At 42.1% G+C, this 19689-nt stretch overlaps 3 pseudogenes; 1 reads left to right on the top strand and 2 right to left on the bottom strand.

Annotated features, from left to right (window-relative positions):
• Positions 1-1446: 1446 nt before the first annotated feature.
• Positions 1447-2517, bottom strand: LOC139467702 (uncharacterized; annotated as a pseudogene).
• Positions 2518-3037: 520 nt separating this feature from the next.
• On the top strand, positions 3038-10824 carry LOC139467701 (uncharacterized; annotated as a pseudogene).
• Positions 10825-16002: 5178 nt separating this feature from the next.
• Positions 16003-17883, bottom strand: LOC139467700 (putative nuclease HARBI1; annotated as a pseudogene).
• Positions 17884-19689: the final 1806 nt, after the last annotated feature.

Genomic DNA, 19689 nt, shown 5'->3' with positions numbered 1-19689 from the left:
ATGGTCTAAATATGGACACGATAACTTTCTAAATATCCAGTATAACAATAAATTCAAAATTTCAAATTCTAATCCAGGCTAGTAATGTTCATATTCATTACATTAAATATGGTTAAATGTCAGTGGTTTTCATTCCCCATCAAATAGTTTGAAAGAGGACGAGAAAGTGATGTCACCCCTACACAAGATGATTGATCAATATCAGTATTGTATATCCCCAAAAATTATATTGAATTCGTTTTTGTTTTGTTTGCATGTCTTACCAGTTGGAACTGGCGTTTATTTTGGTGTTCATGTTAGGGTCAGATAAAATATAATTTTTTTTAGAAAATGGTCCAAAGAAACAAAATATGTAAAAATGTGAGACATTATTATTACAGGTCACAGACACACCAACTGATGATAATGGTTACTTTTAGGCAACTAAACTGACACATAACAATATGAAAATGTACAGTATAATGTCACACATCAGACATTCTGTGGATATATAAAATTACACATCAACAACTTTCTGAGTTGTGGCTGAAAGCAACAGTTGCGCACGCTTCCCTTGGCAGACATGCATAGACTTGGTTCAGTCTTCAAGATCTACTGTCATGAGCAGCACTCTGAGAATAAAATTCCTTAAAATACCACAGTTGCTTAAAAAATACAAGAACGTTTTACAAACATTTTGATATATTTCCTCTTACTTTTGCATAAATAATGATAGTTTACAGATTGATAAAGTAAGAATGTTTCTTCAGGTTATGCTGTGCCGCAAACAATGCAGTCTCACTGCACGCTGTGAGCTGTCACAACTCGGCAGAAGTACAATGTACTTCCGGGTTCAGGTGAGAAGCAGTGCGTACGAAATAAGTGTTACGTGCATCATGAGACTGAGGTGTATGACATAGTAGAAATGTGGCGTCACTTCATTATTCCAATGGTCATTACATGGCCAAATCCAACATACACAAATATTAAACCATCTCTCTCAAATAATTGCACATTCATTCTAAGGCTGGGACGAGTCAAAATGTACCACCCGGGGACCAACCCAACTATTACCCGACCTGTAGGTCTCAAGAGATACAAAACGTCCGATTGGGATTTTTTTACCACGGCACTTGCAAAACGTATTTAGACACATGAATTAAACGATCTGGTCATGCATACACTCAAGTTGACTTAAGGAAGGTGTGTGTGTGTGTGTGTGTGTGTGTGTGTGTGTGTGTGTGTGTTTGTTTGTGTTTGTTTGTTTGTTTGTTTGTTTGTGTGTGTGTGTGTGTGTGTTTGTGTGTGTGTGTGTGTGTGTGTGTGTGTGTGTGTGTGTGTGTGTCCAATCAGACGACTTTATAAGCTTGGAGGATGACCGCCCGGAGCCATGGGGAGATCGGCAGGAAAAGGCGTTTCCTAGACTTGCGGCAGGCTTTAGACCGTCGTAGGAAAACCTTCAGGGCCCTAACAAAAGCTTCTCCACATCGTCAGCACCCACAATAGACGAAAGGGGAGGATGGTGAATGATCGATCAGGCTGTCCAGGGAGTTGATTCTTTGCGATGAAGTCCCAGCACAGCCCAAGGTGAGCAGCGCCATGAGTCGGACACGGACCGGACACGAGAGACATCGAGGGCGTGGAGCTCACTAACCCGGGCGGCAGTAGCCAAAGCCAGTGAAAACACCGTCTTCTTCGTTAAGTCGTAGAAGGAAGACGAGTGGAGTGGTTCGAAGGGAGCCTCCCGAAGAGCCTTTAAGACCACATTCAGATCCCACGCAGGCGGTCTGAACTTGGCTTTCTGGTCTTCGAGACGGAACGAGCGCAACAAGGCCTAAAGTTCGGGAATTTTCGTCATTCTCCGGTCGTCCGGGATGGCAAGAACGAAGTTGATGGCGACCAAGTACGTGGAGATGGTAGAGCCTTTTAATCAACGTGTACTGCGCAAGTACAGAAGAAACTCATCCAGGAACTGCGGTGACGCTGTCATCGAATCCTGGTGCATGTCAGAGCAGAATGCCTGGAACGAGGACCATTTACCACCATATAGTCCCCGTGTTGATGGACGATGGGCTAAAGCAATAGCCTTGGCCGCTCTAGTCGAATAGCTCTTGGCTCCTAGGGCTTTCTGCAGATGTGCCAGGCGTGCAGACGAAACCGAGCGGGGCTTGGGTGTGGCAACTGACTGTGTGGGTGGAACTGAAGGTTGGGCCACACCGGAAGTTCCAGAGGGGGATGTTTTGGAGGTCGACAAACCAACTTCTGGCTGGCCACTAAGGCGCCACCAAAATCAGTGTCAAGTGTCGAGTGGCCTGGATCTTTTGAAGAACCCGGGGAAGGAGAACCGGAGTCGGAAAAGCGTATGCGCTTTATCCCTCCCAGAGAACACTGAAGGCGTCGACTGCTACAGCGACCGGATCCGGGACCGGCGAGATGTAAGTCGGCAGCTGGCAATTCTGAGATGTGGCGAACAGATCGATGTTTGGAGTATCGATTGTTTAACAAAGGACGGTGAAGATCTCTGGGTGGAGTCGCCATTCGGTGGGAGCCACCTTGTCCGGTCTGGACAGAGCGTCTGCCAGAACATTCTTGCAACCTGGAATGTGCTGAACAAGGAATTGCAGGTCTAATCGGTCCACCAGGTCGAAGAATCTGAAGGTCTGGTTGAGCAGGGACTGAGAGTGGAGAGTACCCTAATTCCTCAGACACCACACCACGGTGTTGTTGTCAGTGGAGATGGTCAACTGGGCGTGACGGAGAATACTCTGCCAGTGGGAGACGGCCAGGATGAGAGCTTCGAGTTCGAGGTTGTTGCTGTGCCAGTGGAGTCGATCTCCGGACCACAGCCCTGCAACTGTTTGAGTCCCCAGATGAGCGGCGGAGTTGGAGGCGACCTCTGGCAGTCAGGTCTTGAGCCGATGTGAGGAGGCCCAAGAGAGCCTGACATTGGTGGAGAGTTCGAGCCTATTGAAGGGCAGGGTAGAGGTGAGCGAGGATTTTCAACCACCTATCCCTGGGGACTTGAAGGAGGTCTTGATCCGTAAGAAACAGGCCCCCGATGAGCTGCAGACGGAACGATGGGGTCAGCTCCGACTCTGAAGGGCAGCAGGGTAAAATCCCTGTGGCGCAGCAGCAACTTCGAGTCCGGGTTGTTGAGGAGACTGTCGTCGATGTATGGATCGAAGTTGATGTTAGTAGTATATAGATACAAGGCAGAGTACTTATTTAGTGGATCCTGGTGGATCCTGGTGGATCCTGGTGGATCCTGGTGGATCCTTAAAGGGGCGACTACAAAAGAGAGCGTGAAGTATGAAATTCACAGGCCACGTTAACGCGTGATAACCAGCAAAGCATTTGTTGACCTTAAGTAAAGATACCCGTCTTTTCAATGGTATTTCTCTCACATTCCTAGTTAAGCTCGTGGTATTTAAACCTGCCATCCCTTCTAGCTGTTCATTTCAACCTCAGTTGTCAGTTGGAACACACGTTTATTTTTTATACACACGGATAGAGAGATGTCTTCTAGCCAGGATTCAAACGAGTAAGTATATATATATGTGTGTGTGTGTGTTTCTAATAGAATAGTCTTGTTATCAATAGAATCCTAATTTTAAATTATTAGAACAATAATGAAGTAATTTTACAATATTCTTATGTATATAAAAGCATTAAAACTAATTTTACACTAAGAAACAGATCGTTTCTTCTTAACAATAGAGCCCTAGTTTAAAATTGTTAAATCAGTCATTTTAGAATACTCTTGTTAATTATATCTGTTTATATGTCTTTATTAAAGTGAACAGCATGATTTCATCGTTCATTTCAGAATGTTCCAGTGTCCTCACTGTGATAAAAAGAATAATCTAAATAGGCACGCGAGGACGGCTCATTTCGGGTAACGTTTCGCCTGCGATAAGTGCTGCAAATCTTATTCAAGAAATGAGAACTTACAATCTCATAAGTGTGCCTTGTCGCAACGACTCGCTAAATTCCAGTGTAGTTTAAGTAAAACAACTTGACACGTGAAACAAGTGTGCATATTTTTGGTTGTTCTATACACGTCCGTGTCTGTTAAGGTGCTTCTCTATAATACTTAACGCTGGTGTACTGATTTAAATACAGGAATAGTATTTTCGTTGCAATGATAAAAAGTGGAGCTAGTTTTGTAATGTCCTTATACGCTCACGTATGAAACGGTGTTGAATAAAAAGTCAGGTTCAGCATGATTGATATGAATATATGTATATACTAAGAGGAATGTATCGCGATCTTCTACCACTAACTAATTAACACAAACTAATACGAAACTCGTCATCTTTGTTTAATTAACATGTTTTATTTATAGAAATGCCCCGAGATGTTCACTTTCCCTCGTGACCTGGGGGTACACTTTAGGCGGCGTCATACCCATCAGAAGTCTACCATTTATTTTGTTCTAGTATCATTGCTTCATTTATATTTAAATCCTAACGAAATATTAAATTCATTCACAATTTCTTTCCCTTAAAATTTAATGCACATTAAAGTAGTTATATATACACATGCACAAAAGTTAAGCGCCACCCACCATATTTGTGAGCTGTTACTTTTGGCACTTTATGATGACTATTATAACGAGATGTACGATTGTTATATGCCGTATATGTTAATCTCATGTGATGCAAAAGTTGTCCCAAGGCAAGTTTATCTTGTGTTCCAAAAGAATATGAGCAGAAAGGAATTTTACCGAAGACCAGAAATTGATGGATTAGAAAACATTGAAAAACATTTTTTGTTATGTTACTGTCATGATATCAGCAGACCATATCAGGTACACCGGTGTCACACAGACACCCTAGGGAGTGCAGAGTCTATTGCAAGACAGAAATGTCAGTAACGTGTGTATGATCCACGGATATTGACCACAGCTTCAACCCTACAGCTTCTGATTTTTCTGGCCAAGAATGTCCCAGAGATGCTCAATCGGATTAAGATCCGGACTACAGGCCGGCCAAGGAAGAGTGGCAATAGCTTCTTGACGCAAATAAGCCAAAACTGCCCGAGATCTGCGTGGTCTAGCATTGTCGTCCATTTAAACAGGTCTTGTCTGAAGAGGATGGTTGTCAAAATGAGGGACTACCACTGAATGAAGAACGGCATCTTGGTATTGTTGGCCATTCAGGTTTCCACGAATTGTCACCAGCGGAAGTTTGCAGCCAAAGGAAACACAACCCCATATCATGACAGACCCCCCGTCACATGCTGAGGTCTTCTGGATGTTCCTTGGTGCAAAACGAGTGTTACGTTGCCTCCAAACACGTATTCGACCATCAACAGTTCGTGGCAGCATTCGACACTCGTCAGACCAATGGATCCTTCACCAGTTGGCCAAGAACCATCGACTACGGGCACGACATCATATCAGACGATTCCGCATGTGCCTCTCTGTCAGTTGAGGACGTTTTACTGGTCTTCTGGCGTTATAACCAGCCGCTCTGAGGCGACGCCTTACGGTCATCGTCGAGAGTCTGTGATGGGTAATCCACTGCAGTCTTAAATCTGTTGAAGTGACAAATGGATTTCGTCTGACTATCCTGAAAAGACGTCTATCCTCTCTGTTAGAAGTCTTTCTTGGCCTACCAGACCTATGCCTGTCATTGACATCATTGGTTTGACCATGTTTGACAATCAAACGAGAGATAACACTGTGATGACGACCCATTTATCTTGCAATGGCCCTGCATGACATGCCAGCATTTTTCATGCCTATCACTTGCCATCTTTCAGCGTTCGTTAACTTTCTCCTCACCATGGCTGATTTTCAACTTCTATTAGAAGGGGAATCTCAAACAGGAGCAAAATGCAACCACTTGTCTGAAACTTAAATTTCACTATTTATAGGGTAGGGGAACTGCAGCAACACATAAAGCACGCTTTCCTTGTTGTATCTGGACAAATTTGGGTTCATGAAACTATGGAAGCCTAATTCAGTCACACATCATCATATTTCGTATTTCTGATTCCCATACGTGAAATCAAGAGACTTTGAATATGGTGGCGCTTAACTTTTGTGCATGTGTATACATTTATCTATCTACACAGAATCGACCCCGTCAAACCCTCAGCTCTCAACATCCACTCAACGGAGTCTAGATGAAAGGAGTGTGACCCAAAGACGTAATATGTTTAAACATTATTCATCCTATGCTATAAAAAATAATTCATTCCTTTATTACATATGAACTGTACCGTGTAGAGGTTTTAGGTATAACTTTGTATGCAATACACGTTCCTAAGTATAAGTTTTGTTAAATATACTCTATCTATCTATCTCTCTCTCCATCTCTCTATCTATCTATACAGGAGCAAATCTATCGAATCCCCAACCATCGACCTCTTCGGGGTTGAGCGCAGATAGGGATCATGCTGGAGGTGAGGTTAAGATGTTATTAAAAAATATTCATTCATTTCTTCCTTCATACATAATCAATACGTAATATATGATATGTTTATATGACTGCTCGTTTCAGTCAATGTCTTGTAATTCATTTAATTTATTTATTTGTATTTATTTATTTTCAATAGCTTCGTCCTCATCTTGCCAAACCATCAGCTCCTGTCGGATTTGTCATAGGCGTTTCAAGGATCGGTCGTCTCTATACCACCACCAGATGACAGAGGGACATCGACACCTACCACAGCAGTCCAACAGCAGTCCAACAGCAGTGACGATGAGGACAATAAGTTCCAACTTCCTCCGTGGGGTGACGGTGCCGCCCCTTGGGAAGACGAGGATGGCGAGGTGACGGAGCCCGAACTTCAGGCGGCCTATGACCTTGACGCTCTGTTCATCCTCGCCAGGGAACGACACGGGAACGTCCTTTCGATCTTTAACGTCCCCGTGTCCAATGATATATCTATAGGTGAGTTGATTGAACGAGCTCAGGATATTTATCAACGGCAAAACTATTCGTTTAGATTAAATTTAGCATTCGGTGTCATCCTGCGTCACGTGGAGACGGGACGCTATCGCTACTTTCACCCCCACGCTGTCGATCCTATCTTCCCGAATCCTCTCTATATTACCGAGCTGAAGGATCTCGGTCGTTTGCGCCGAGAACTGGTAAGCCTAGATATCACGTCTTATTTATCAAAACAACGCCCCAACACCAAATGGAAACCCGTGTCCATAGCTAATGTGAACTTTTTCATCTACAGATCAAATTTCCAACTCGGCTATACCCCTTCACCCCTTCCTAATGACATAATAAATCATAAAGCAATTCTCTCTTTAGATCGTAACTCTAAGAATAATAAACTTTTCAAGGATCATTTGTGTGCTTTCCGATGTCTCGCACTCCACCGAGATCCTTCTGCTCGATGGTGTTTACAAAACCGTACTAAAACCCTTTATGATCAATGGGTGGTGTACTGTCGGGATAATAACCTTCCTTCTTTGAATCGCGTAAAACCCGACCATTATACCGGTTTATGCCCATCTCACTTTTCACATTTCGAATCCTGTTTCAAGGTGAATGTCACCGTCTTTAGTCTCGATGATTCAGGGATAGCTCAACCCGTGTATAAATCTCGCGGTCGGTTTCATAATGAGATATGTTTAAATCGTTTCGAAAATCACTTGTCTCTCATCACCAAAATAAACATCTATTGTCCCACATGCGAAAGGCTCGAAAGGCTTGAAAACAAATTTTAATAAACACCAGCGTTCTTGCCTTGGTCAGACGTCTTTGCAGTTCCCAGGTTTCCACCAAACTTCAAAGACAATTTTCGAGGACCTGGAAGAAAATGACCTGTTCGTCGAGCCCGAAGAGGGATTTTTTCCGTGATTCTTGGTGTTTGATTTTGAGAGTTTGCTCAAACCCGTTCATCTGGGTACTCACATGGACGCAAGAACACCAACCCATTTCAGTCAGCGTGTGTTCCAATGTGGAGGGGTTTACTTCTCCCTTTTGCATCGTGGAGAGCGATCAGGACAAACTAATCGCCTCCATGTTGGAATACATGACACAGATCGCCCTTAGAATCTAAGAGCTAGCCACTGAGAAATGGGGATCAGTCTTCGAGACCCTGGATGAGTGGTTATCTCGATTGCCTTTCTCCAATGATGATAAACAAGAAGGAAAGGCAATCACTAGTCAAGATTTGTTGAGGCAGCGGTTGACTAATCTGCACGGGAAACTAGAGGGGTATTGTGCTCAAGTCCCTGTCTTAGGTTTTAATTCAGTTCGTTATTATCAAAGAGAGGCTCCCAAAACACCTCTCTCTCGAAGATCTCGGCCTTTCACTGTCAAGAAAAACAATGCTTACTTGTGTCAAAGTAATCACTGTTTTAAATTTCTTGATATCACACAGTATCTTTCCCGCGGAACAAGTTATGCACAGTTTTTGACGGCTTTTGGGGTTGAAGGAAAGAAAGGATTTTTCCCTTACGAGTATTTAGATTCTGTCTTTAAGCTGGAAGATACTAGCCTCCCTCCTTTTGGTGAGGCGTGGTATTCCAGTCTCAAGCAGAAATCTGTTCTAGATGACGGATTAAAATCAGCAGAAGACAACTATGCCAAACTCGAGGAAATCTGGAAACGTGAAGGCATGACCACGTTTCAAGATTTCCTCGTATGGTATAACAATTTGGATGTCGGTCCCTTTGTAGAGGCCGTCGAAGCCATGCAGCGGTTTTATTTCGAGGACAACATCGGCCTCTTTAAGACTACGATGTCTGTGCCTGGTGTAGCCCGTCAGAAACTGTTCCGGGGGAGTGAAAGGAAAGGGGTGGCATTTGCTTTATTCGATAAAAGCAATGAAGACCTCTATCACACTGTGAAGCGTAACGTCGTCGGGGGACCGTCTATTATCTCTACGAGGTTCCACAAAGCCAACCGGACGCTCATTAGAGGTAACCCCTCAAAACAGTGTCAACGTGTCGTTGGCTATGACGCGAATGCGCTGTATTTGTGGGCCATTGATCGGCCTATGCCAACCGGTCCCTTCGTGCGTCGGAAAGCCGAGAAATCTTTTCGACCCGAGTTAAGGACAGGTATGCATCCATGTTTGACTGGGTGGATTGGTTGAGGGACAAGGAAGGGTGGGACATTCGGCATAAAAAAAAACTGGGGACAGGAAAAACGAGTGGGGCCATACTTGGTTGATGGCTTCATTTCAAACTCTAAAACAGTATTCGAATTCAATGGGTGTTATTTTCACGGGCACGTGTGTCATCTTACGGAAAAGGTGCGTGGCGATGAAAATAACCTTAAACGTTTACAAAGACGTTATGAGAGAACAGCTTCGCCTGCGGACTATATCCGTAGTTTAGGTTACGACCTCGTAGAAATGTGGGAATTCGACATTCGCGCCGAGTGTCGCAACAACCCTCAACTCGCCCTGTGCGTCAGAGCAAGACGCCCTAGTTTTTATCAAAAGAACAAAGGTCGTGTGACGGAACGGGAGATTTTAAGGGCGGTTGAAACGGGGGAGCTGTTCGGTATGGTGGAAGTTGATATTCATACTCCACTGGACACCCGGACAGAACCCCCACAGCACTCGTCTCTCCCCGCAGGAATATTTCGAGGAGATGACTCCCTTATTTTGCAACGCGGAAGTTCCCTTCGATGTTATCGGACAACATATGCAACAGTACATCAGGGAGAACGACTTGAGTAAGAACCCTCGTCGGATGTTAGTCGGCGGGTTAAGAGCGCGTAAAATCCTAATCGCCACACCATTGCTGCAATGGCATTTGCAGCACGGCATTGTGGTCGACCGCGTGTACCAAGTCGTAGAGTACACCCCAGAACCCTGCTTTCGCGAGTTTGTTCAGGATGTGTGTACGGCCAGAAGAGAAGCCGACAGCGACCCTACCAAGGCCATTAGCGGAAATACGGCTAAACTGACCGGAAATTAAGCGTACGGCTCAGTCTTGATTAATAAAGAAAAACATCAAACCGTCACGTACGTGCGAGGTCACACTGCGGCTAGCGACCAAATCAAAGTTCCTCAGTTTCGAAAATTAACGGAACTAGATGGGAGTATTTCGAGATGGAGAAAGCTAAAAAGGTGCTTCGCCTCGATACTCCAGTACAGCTTGGGTATTTCATTTTGCAGTATGCAAAGCTGCGCATGCTGCAATTTTACTACAATTTCATGGATGTATTCGTAGATCGTAGTGACTTTGAATACTGTGAAATGGACACCGACTCTGCTTACATGGCCCTGAGTGGAAAGTGTTTAACAAATGTTGTCCGACCCAGCATGAAGGCGACTTAACACAATCAATTAAAAGGGTTCTGCGGATTCCCCGAAGAGGAGCTTGGTGACAGCACACGCTGGTTTCTGCGCACTTGCTGTTGTTCGGATGGTCTTCACGACAAACGGACGCCGGGTTTGTTTAAACTGGACTCTGTAGCAAAACGTATGTGGTGTCAGAGTCCAGTCTCAATCGGATTTCAAAACCCGCATCAAACTCGACTGTTCAGACAGCACAACGTCTTCTTCGTCGAGCGCTTAACCGTAATAAGCATGCTTGTCGTAAAACAAACCCTCCCACCATCGGCAACATCACCCATCAGGTTAAATTTTCTTCTAAAGGAATTTCAAAATGGACCTTGAAAAATCAACTAACTGCGTTTAGAAAGGTCCTACGCACGCGAGTTGCTGGGGAGGGATTGTCCGAGGTTTCCGACTCAGGGGGAACACCATGTGGTCTTACCGACAAAGGCGAGCTACCTTTACTGTAAGCGCCGAGTGTTAGCCGATGACATTCACACTGCACCACTAGACATCGAACTATGTCCCTGGCCTCAACGCGACGACAAAATGGATGACACTGACTCATTTTTAATTTATTAGAAATTTGGCTGAAATTAATCTCCGGGCTCGTTCCATCTACTCAAAATCAACCCCATTCTGTATGTATATAGACTGAATAATGTATTGCTATAATCTGTGATATCTGTACATATGTTAACTATTTTTTTATGCAATCTGTGACATGTGTAATGTTTGAACACAAAATCAACCCCACGCTTCTAGATGTATATAGACTGAATATGTAAAAAATGTATTGAAACGAACACCTTGTAATATAGTCTCGGCTGAATGTATAGTATCTAATGATGCCATTTGCGATGAAGAATGTGTGAATACAACGTGTTTCCTTTTTTTTTTAAAGCTAAACTTTTCTCTGTGATTTTTTCTGATGGAGATGGATGTATTGAGTCAAAAATAATATTTTTTTCTTATACAAATTTCAAAATGCATTCATCTTCGTGTAGTGAATATGAGAGAACATGTTGTGTTCTTTAAAATAGACCTGATAAAGTGTTATGATTAATAGAAATTAATTTATATTTGTGTTCAATATAACTTAACAAACCATTTATCAATAATATGGAGGAAAAAATTAAATAGGCTTGTAATTTTAATAGAAAGTGTTGACTATATTGTCATCGTAAAATTCTCATCTTAAAATCACATTTGTAACATTGAAATATACTGAACCAAATTAAATACTTCACAATCCTAAAATTTTAACATTTTGACCAGTTATCATTGTGGGCCCTTATTGTTTATTTAAATAGTAATGGTCACGTATTGTCTTCAGATAACACCCGTTTTTGTGCAGGTGAATCGATCAAAATCATGTGCACAGCACTATATTGGCAAAAGTGGTTTTTCACGTGCAACTGGTCACGTGGCCATATTACCGCACGTGTTTTCAGCCATACTTGTTAGCAGTCATTAACAAAAAAAGAAAAACACAAGAAAACAAAAGTCTTTACGGCCATTTGTCATGCCACGCCTTTCAATGTGCAACGTGAACGTGCCATCGGCATGTTGCAGACGGGAACGTCCGTAGCTGAAGTCGCATGGACGATGGGTTGTAGTCGACGGACTGTTTATGATTTACAGACGCGTCTACAGCAAACGGGTACCACCGCTGATCGCCCTCGGCCAGGTCGACCACGTGTGACGTCACATGCAGAGGATCGTCAGATTGTCTTACCTCACCTCCTTAACCGATTTTTGACGGCTATATCAACCAGAAATGAACTGTTTAGGGGTAGACTGAGTGCGCAAACTGTTCGAAACCGTCTGAGAACTGCTCACCTTCAAGCACGAAGGCCATACTGCGGGCCGATTCTGACTCAATTGCACAGACGTCAACGTCAATTGTGGGCACTTACGATGGACTCAGAGGAATTGGAATCAAGTCGTCTTCGGTGATGAATCCCGATTTAATCTTCGATTTGCTGATGGTAGGGCGAGGGTGTGGAGGCGCCGTCATGAACGTTACGCCCAGTGTTGTGTACAGGAAGTTGACAGAAGCCCGAAGTGATGTACGTCTCACACGTTTACCACTTCGGTGAAACCCACTAGCACGGGTATGGTGCTGACAAACCTAGATACGTAATCGGGGCAAACCGGGATTCGAACACACAATCATAGGCTCTGGCGTGCCCAAGGTACGCAACTCTGCACAGCGAATTGCGGCGCCTTAGACGACTGGGCCATCCGTGCCCCCTACCTCAAATGAGAAAGTAAATCTGAACAGGGAAACAGTTTTATACGGAACCCTTGTCTGAGGGCGACTTCAATAACTTCGAGAAGAGTCGAAATATTGAATAAATACTGGACCTCTATCATAATGTTGTAATCATGTAGCTGTACTTATTGCCGTCATGCAACACGGCGAGATGCACGAGCATCCCGCTTTCCCCATAAACAGCTTATGTAAACTAGAAAAGTAGCACATGTTATTATCAAATGTGAATACTCAAATGTGGATACATGTCCAAAGATATCGAACAGTTGCCATATGTAACGTACGATCTTAATATTGTTATTGTTGTAAAAAACATTGAGGAGAAACATAACTACAATGTGTTTCCGCAGTTCTGGTACCTTTGAACAACATTACCACTAATAATATTAATATGCCACGTATTGCAGAAAAAAGACTGAATACATCCGGGCATTCGATACCATGCATTGAATTCATTAATGTTAAGTCATACGGTAATGTAGCTTATTTATTAATTATACTTGAAAGGTATAACCATTTCTTGGTACGAAGGTATGTGTAAATATTATGCGTGGATAATGATTTATAACCCACATAGTATAAATAAAATTTAAGCCTTATCATTAATGCCCATCAAGATTACGATGAAACCATGTGCAATAGCGAACAGAAACATCATTAGTTTATAAAATCTAAACGTGCAAGCTCGTATTTACTTGTAGATGTTTATTACGATGAATGTTAATAAAATACAAGGTTAACATAATCCCCATGGAGTAAGATGAATAATTACATTTGCCCTTAGTTCAATGTAACTGACAAAATTAAAACAAGTTGAAATCATAAGCGCCGACTTAGCGGTTGTCGTGTGACTTTGCACAGTTCCTGTACAACACTGTTTATACAAAGAAAAAGTAGAAAGATCCGGAAAATGATAACAGACTTGAACTTAGTTATCCGGTAAATGGTACACCTTTGTTATGAAGTAAATGAATAAGTGAGTTAAACGCCGCCTTAACAGTAGTCCAGTAATATCATGGCGTGTGAGCGTAATGTGGGAGGACTCCAGACTCCAGACGCCTACCACTCTTGTGAAACCCACGAGCATGGGTATGGTGCTGACAACCCTGGACGCGACTCTTCACAGCGAATTGGGGCGCCCTAGACGACTGTTGCCACCCGTGCCCCCATCAGGTAAATAGTATTATCATACCTACAAGCCAGAATGATGAGATCTGATTGGTCCACGTGATCTTGATAAAATACTGTGTAACCAGCCTTGGAGGTAAGAAATTTCTCAGCGGGGGAATAAATCTCCTATACCCCGCCACGATCATTACAGGCAGTACGTGCATTTCTGAGAGGCATACACTATACCCCGCTTCAAAGCAAAAAGGCGCACGCTTTTTCCGAGCCAATGGATGTCACATGCCATAGCGCAAGCTAACCTCCGTTCAAATGAGCAACTGTTTGCTATCAATTTGGAATTTATTTGAATGATTTTATAATGTGATATTAAAACATGTCGGTAAGCTAAATTCGTTGTAGCAGGATCACTCGGGGTACATAGGGTTTTATGCGGTCCTCGTTAGGTTTTATACCTCCGGCTCGTGGTATGAAACCTAACGCGGGACGCGTAAAACCCCATGTACCCCGAGTGATCCTGCTTCAACTTATAACACCTTTATCGTCAGGTAATTGATAACAGTATACACCTTGATTAACATGAACATGATACACCTTAGTTATCAAGAGAATAACGTTTACACACCTTAGTTATGAAGAAGATAACATGCATCTTAGTTATTATAAACATTTTTTACAGTGACTATGATGTGTATTTCCACTTTAAGACACTCATCATCGCAGTCACAGTTTAACAATAGAGTACTAATGTACTGAACTGTCAATAATTACATACCATTCAGGGTTCCAATCACCACAAGTCGGTACACATCGCACAAATCATAAGGATGAAAACACATGACGTAAAGAGAACATAAGTCTTTTACGAGCAAACAAGTCAACAAGTTAAACAGTTATAGTATTATTGGTTGATCTGTTGATGTTTCACTGTCTTGGGTCAGTTTTAGTCGGATTCAGTTTTGAGGGAGTCGATGAGTTCGTCCATCTGTGCTTGTCGGATAATCTTCAATATTTGCTCATCTTGTGTCTTGAACAATAGGAGTCCATCGCTGGTCCATGTTCCTGATATTATACCCTCCGTCTGTAGCTTTCGAGCTGTGGCAGCAATCCTTGTTGTGTATTTAGTCAAATCTTCGTTGATGTATATGTTCCCTTTGAGTGACTTAAGCTTGGATCGTTGCTTACTGAACGCCTTCTTGGAGCGGTAAGACGCGAACTGGACAAGTATTGGCCTAGGTTTGCTGTTAGGATCACCTGACCTGTGACTCCTATCTATATCTCTCAGGTCAAGTTTTACCTCCAGTTTATCAGCCAAGTCTAGCACCAGGGAATCTGTATCCTGACCATCCAAGAAAAGGGCGATACTGGTGTGTCAAAGCTAAGTGTCTCAGGTCAAGTTTTACCTCCAGTTTATCAGCCAAGTCTAGCACCAGGGAATCTGTATCCTGACCATCCAAGAAAAGGGCGATACTGGTGTGTCAAAGCTAAGTGTCTCAATATCGGAGTCAGATAATGACCGGTAACGTTTATTACGTGAGGTCGATATTGTCCCAAATGCAGGTAACTGTCAGGTGTACTTCTTCGTCGTTTGTTAGGAAAAGGTGTTCAATCATAAATAATGTTTAAGTTTTATTTTGAAATATGGTTGTAATGGAAGCTTCAAAGTTATGTATCAGATAATCAACTTTTATCAATTAATATCAAATATATTGGATAAAAATGTGGATGGAAGTCTTTTCAAACATACCAGTCGACATGGCTGATCTAACGCTCGATTAAGTTGAATCACAATCCAAACTTTAAGTCACTTAAAAGTTGACACCCAAAACTTAGTGAATATTCAAGTGTCACAGCTGATTGATATTCCCTTCCCTGTTCCTGATTTAGATAGATTTAACATGATTTTGTCATTTTCGTCGCGAACTTCGAGGAACACGATGTTGACCCAACGATCTTCACCTCAAGTAAAGCCTGTCCATTCTGAAATCATACAGACGACAAATGTCAAACCTTTTCTATAAATGTTGGTCATTTAGAAATGCAAATGTATTTCTTATCTCGCGTTACTATAGATGCATCTATACTGATAAATTTCAGTTCGAGACGGTTGGTTTATACCACATCAACTGGACATATACAAATGCACAACATCCTATTACACAAATAAAACATTTTAGTACACATGCACTTATGTATATATATCACATGTGATATACTATTTTATTTATTGAAGCATCCAATTCACACCTCTGTTCATAAGCTATATCTGATTACTGAATGAACAGTTTAACCATCCGTTAAAACAGGCATCATGTAGGGGGACTAAATCTTCCCTGAATTCCATATATCAAATAGATTTATGAAAAGAGTGACTTGCATATGTTATTTCTTACATTAACACCACGCCAGTTAACACTGAAATTGACCTTTTCAGTTCCACCAGAGGGTTCATGTTGCAAATTAATTATGTCCTTCCTATCAATTTCTATGTTGTGAAGTACTACACATGATGTGATAGTTTGACAGGCCCTCTCTGGTGATGTTCTAAGGCTGCTATGTAAGCAAGATAATCGACACTTTAAGATGCCAAAGCTTTGTTCTATTAAAACTCTGGTTAAAACATGACAGCGGTGTACTTTTCTTGACTTCCAGATACTGGAGAGACGAAGGATGTCATCAGGTAGGTTTTGCAGGGATAGGCCGAATCCTCTTACAAAAAACCCTTTGCATTTGCCTGTAACATAAGAACATGACATATCAAATTAAGACACCCAAATATTTTGCAATGGCTGGGGAGATAACTTGGTGGAACAATGATCACACTGTCCAAATGAGCACTTTAATATTTCACATAATAAAATGCATTCTATCTGCAAATATACTAGTACAGTATATGGTGAATGGTGTTTTCACATTTTTTCACAAAAACCTTGTAACCATGCAATCTCAAATAATATTTAACAAGGTCAATGGTCATATGATGATATTTTTTTAATTATTGAACGAGCTTTGAGAAATAATCCCCAAATGTTACTGGTTTTATTATTTTTATGTTTAAAACTATGTTCATAGCAACTACAAAGTTTGATAATCAAATGTGATACCTACCATTTTCAAATGCAACACTGATTCTGCTAGTCCTGAATATCCTGCTGTCATGTACACTTCCTGGCAATTTTGCTTCACAGTTAAATCGGTATTGTGCATCACAGATCAACTGAAAGGGAGAAGTTGACAGGTTTTCATTGACATTGAAATATAATTTCATTTGTAAATATTTACGTGAAATTCCTTTTTTTAGATATCATGTATTCGTATCGAATACATGTTGGTCAACTTAAGTTTTACGTGGTTTCGAACTCGGTTTGAGTCAAACCTTGAACTCTGTTTTGTTTGAGAAATGCATTAAGACTGGTGCGAATAGGTACAGTATATGGCTCTGGGCATGTGGACTTAACTTTGTCTGTACATGTACAGGTTTTCAGAATCCATTTGTAACGGCCTTCCTTTCTGATGAGAGAACATGCAGCCTTTTTGTGGAATGTCTCCATACTGATGATTTTGCCTAGTCTCTAAAGGACTAGAGTGAGTGAGTGAGTGAGTTGGGTTTAACACCGCTTTTAACATCATTCCAGTTATATCACGGCGTGTCAGCTTAATGTGGGAGGAAAGCCCGAAGTGATGCAGGTCTCAGACGTTTACCACTTCGATGAAACCCACGAGCACGGGTATGGTGCTGACAAACCTAGAAACATAATCGGGGTGAACCGGGATTCGAACCCACAGTCATAGGTTTCTGGCGTGTCCAGGGGACCCAACTCTGCACAGCGAATTGCGGCGCCTTAGACGACTGGGCCACCCGTGCCCACTTCTTAAGGACTAGAGACTTGGCAGGTTTGCTACTGACAGAACAGCTTTCAGCTTGGTCTAGAGCCGTATTGTCTCCGCAGATTACAATGTGGTCTACACTGTCTCGGAGTTCTTTTGGCGATGTTGGTTTCATCACTGCCCTTTATTGGGCCCATTCTAAATTTAACACCAGCAAATTCAAATACGGTAACTTTTACATTCTGCATCTCCACTCTGAGAGTCTCAGTTCTTTTTCTTTTGTATTTTTTTTAACCTTCTTCTACAATGCACGAGTCAAGTACCGTGATAAATGCCTTCTTCATGCCTGCTGCCATGTTGACGTGCCATTTGGTGCAGTCCAGTTTCAAAACAGATTCACATGTGTTCATCTCGGATGTAAGACAATTCACAACATCCGTGATATGTTTCACATTCTGTTGTCGCTTTTTCTCTTTCCTCTCCTCGTCAGAAACTTCGTACCTGACATTCCATTCTCCTTACTGTAAAAGCTTCTTTCATGCGTTTCATTCTGGTCACAAACGCTTTGGGTGTTGGATGTTGATAGGAGGTACATGTACTTCCTTTGGCAAATCGCAAAATCCACTTAAATGGGTTAATCTTTTTACCAGATATTCAACTTTTTCTTGAATATGCATACCAAGGGCGGTAATTGGAATATGTTGCATGAACATTTCGCAGGTGTCCCTTTTCCAGTTGGTCCAATGCACCTTCCCTCAAGATTAACATGGTCACCTTCCATGCTCCAACAATAGGTTCATCTTCACTGGTGACCATTTGTTCTCTTTCGCTTGTGCTTTGATAGTTTGTTCTCATCTTGGCAGAGGTATGAAGTGACATTCTAGGTAGTACAGAGGATACTGCTGCTCGAGGCCAGAAACCTTTTGTAGCTTCCCAGTGGTCAAATTCACGTTGAGTTGAATCTGCTTTCCGTATATGGGGTCGAGAAAAGATTCTTGCATCATGGGAAGGACCACCACTGTAATGTGTATGCCACAGTTGTGAGCTAAATACAACATAACACGATGCGTCATTGAGAAATGAGAAGGACATGGTGACTTAACTGCAGCTAGGAGTAGGTTGTATCCGTCTGGTCCACCAGTGCGTTCTCCAAAAGAAATAGTCAATATGTCATCGCTGTGTATCATCATTTCCTTGTCTAATGCAAATGTGGCATCTTCTCTGAACTTATCTAAAGCAAGTGCTACTATTTCTGGTGAGTACGTTCTCTTTGTTGTTCCCCTGGACTGGTCAGGTTTTCAAACCAAATGCAAAGAAAGTGAATTTGTCGCTTATATCTCGTCGCATCTTCAATGTTTTGAATACTTATGAGCATTTTCATGTCAACTTCTCTATCTCAAAGGAAACGAAAGATACCCGTACTCTCGTACGCACGGCAGAAAATGAGAATCGTTTGATTTCTGTCAACGAATTGGTGGAAACTCGGGAAGGTATCTTTGGAAAGTGTTATCTATCTTGGCCAATTTTGTTGTACGGATCGAGCAAATATAGTACTTGCCTCATCTGGATTTTCACTGAATCCTGTTTTAGTAGGTTATCATTCAAAATGTCCTGACGGATTTTGGGGTCATCATCCCTGCCTTCTACAGGTGGAGGACTGTACACTTTAAATCCTAATGATGGGAATATCTTCCACAATGTGCTTGATTCGTTTTCATGAAGATCTGAGTCAGCTGTGTCAAGTAGATCAAAGTCGAAGTCATATGAATGTACTGATGATAAACTGATGTCTCCCTCAGCTGTACGATTGCTTTATTGATTCTCACCATCATCTGTCCCACTTCCAAGTGACGAGATGGTATCTTAGACAATGATTCATTGGACAACTGCGGGGATTGCATTGAATGTCCAGATAATGATTTGTCTGTTCTTTAACTTCGGTATCATGTTCGTTACAAACTGTGACTGTACAATTAAAAAAACCCCAACCTTTTGTAAAGCGTCTTGGTTGAGTGTAATGCTTTCTTTGCATGAGCCTTCATTGCTTCCATCACAAACGTCAAGACAGAATCCAAACCGAATCTTTATGAAGTCCCACCATGAAAGTAATAGGGAGCGTGCTAATTTGGGAAGAGTTTGAGTACCCACTTCATGCATCTTTGTGAAAAGTCAGCCTGAGAAGATTGACAGTACAAGATGACAGATGATGGATTTCT

The sequence above is a fragment of the Haliotis cracherodii genome, unplaced genomic scaffold (genome assembly GCF_022045235.1).
Source record: "Haliotis cracherodii isolate W230 unplaced genomic scaffold, xgHalCrac1.p SCAF_2, whole genome shotgun sequence".
Taxonomy (NCBI): Eukaryota; Metazoa; Mollusca; class Gastropoda; order Lepetellida; family Haliotidae; genus Haliotis; species Haliotis cracherodii.
Note: the sequence above shows the minus strand (reverse complement) of the source record. Positions and strands in the feature narration are given on the sequence as shown.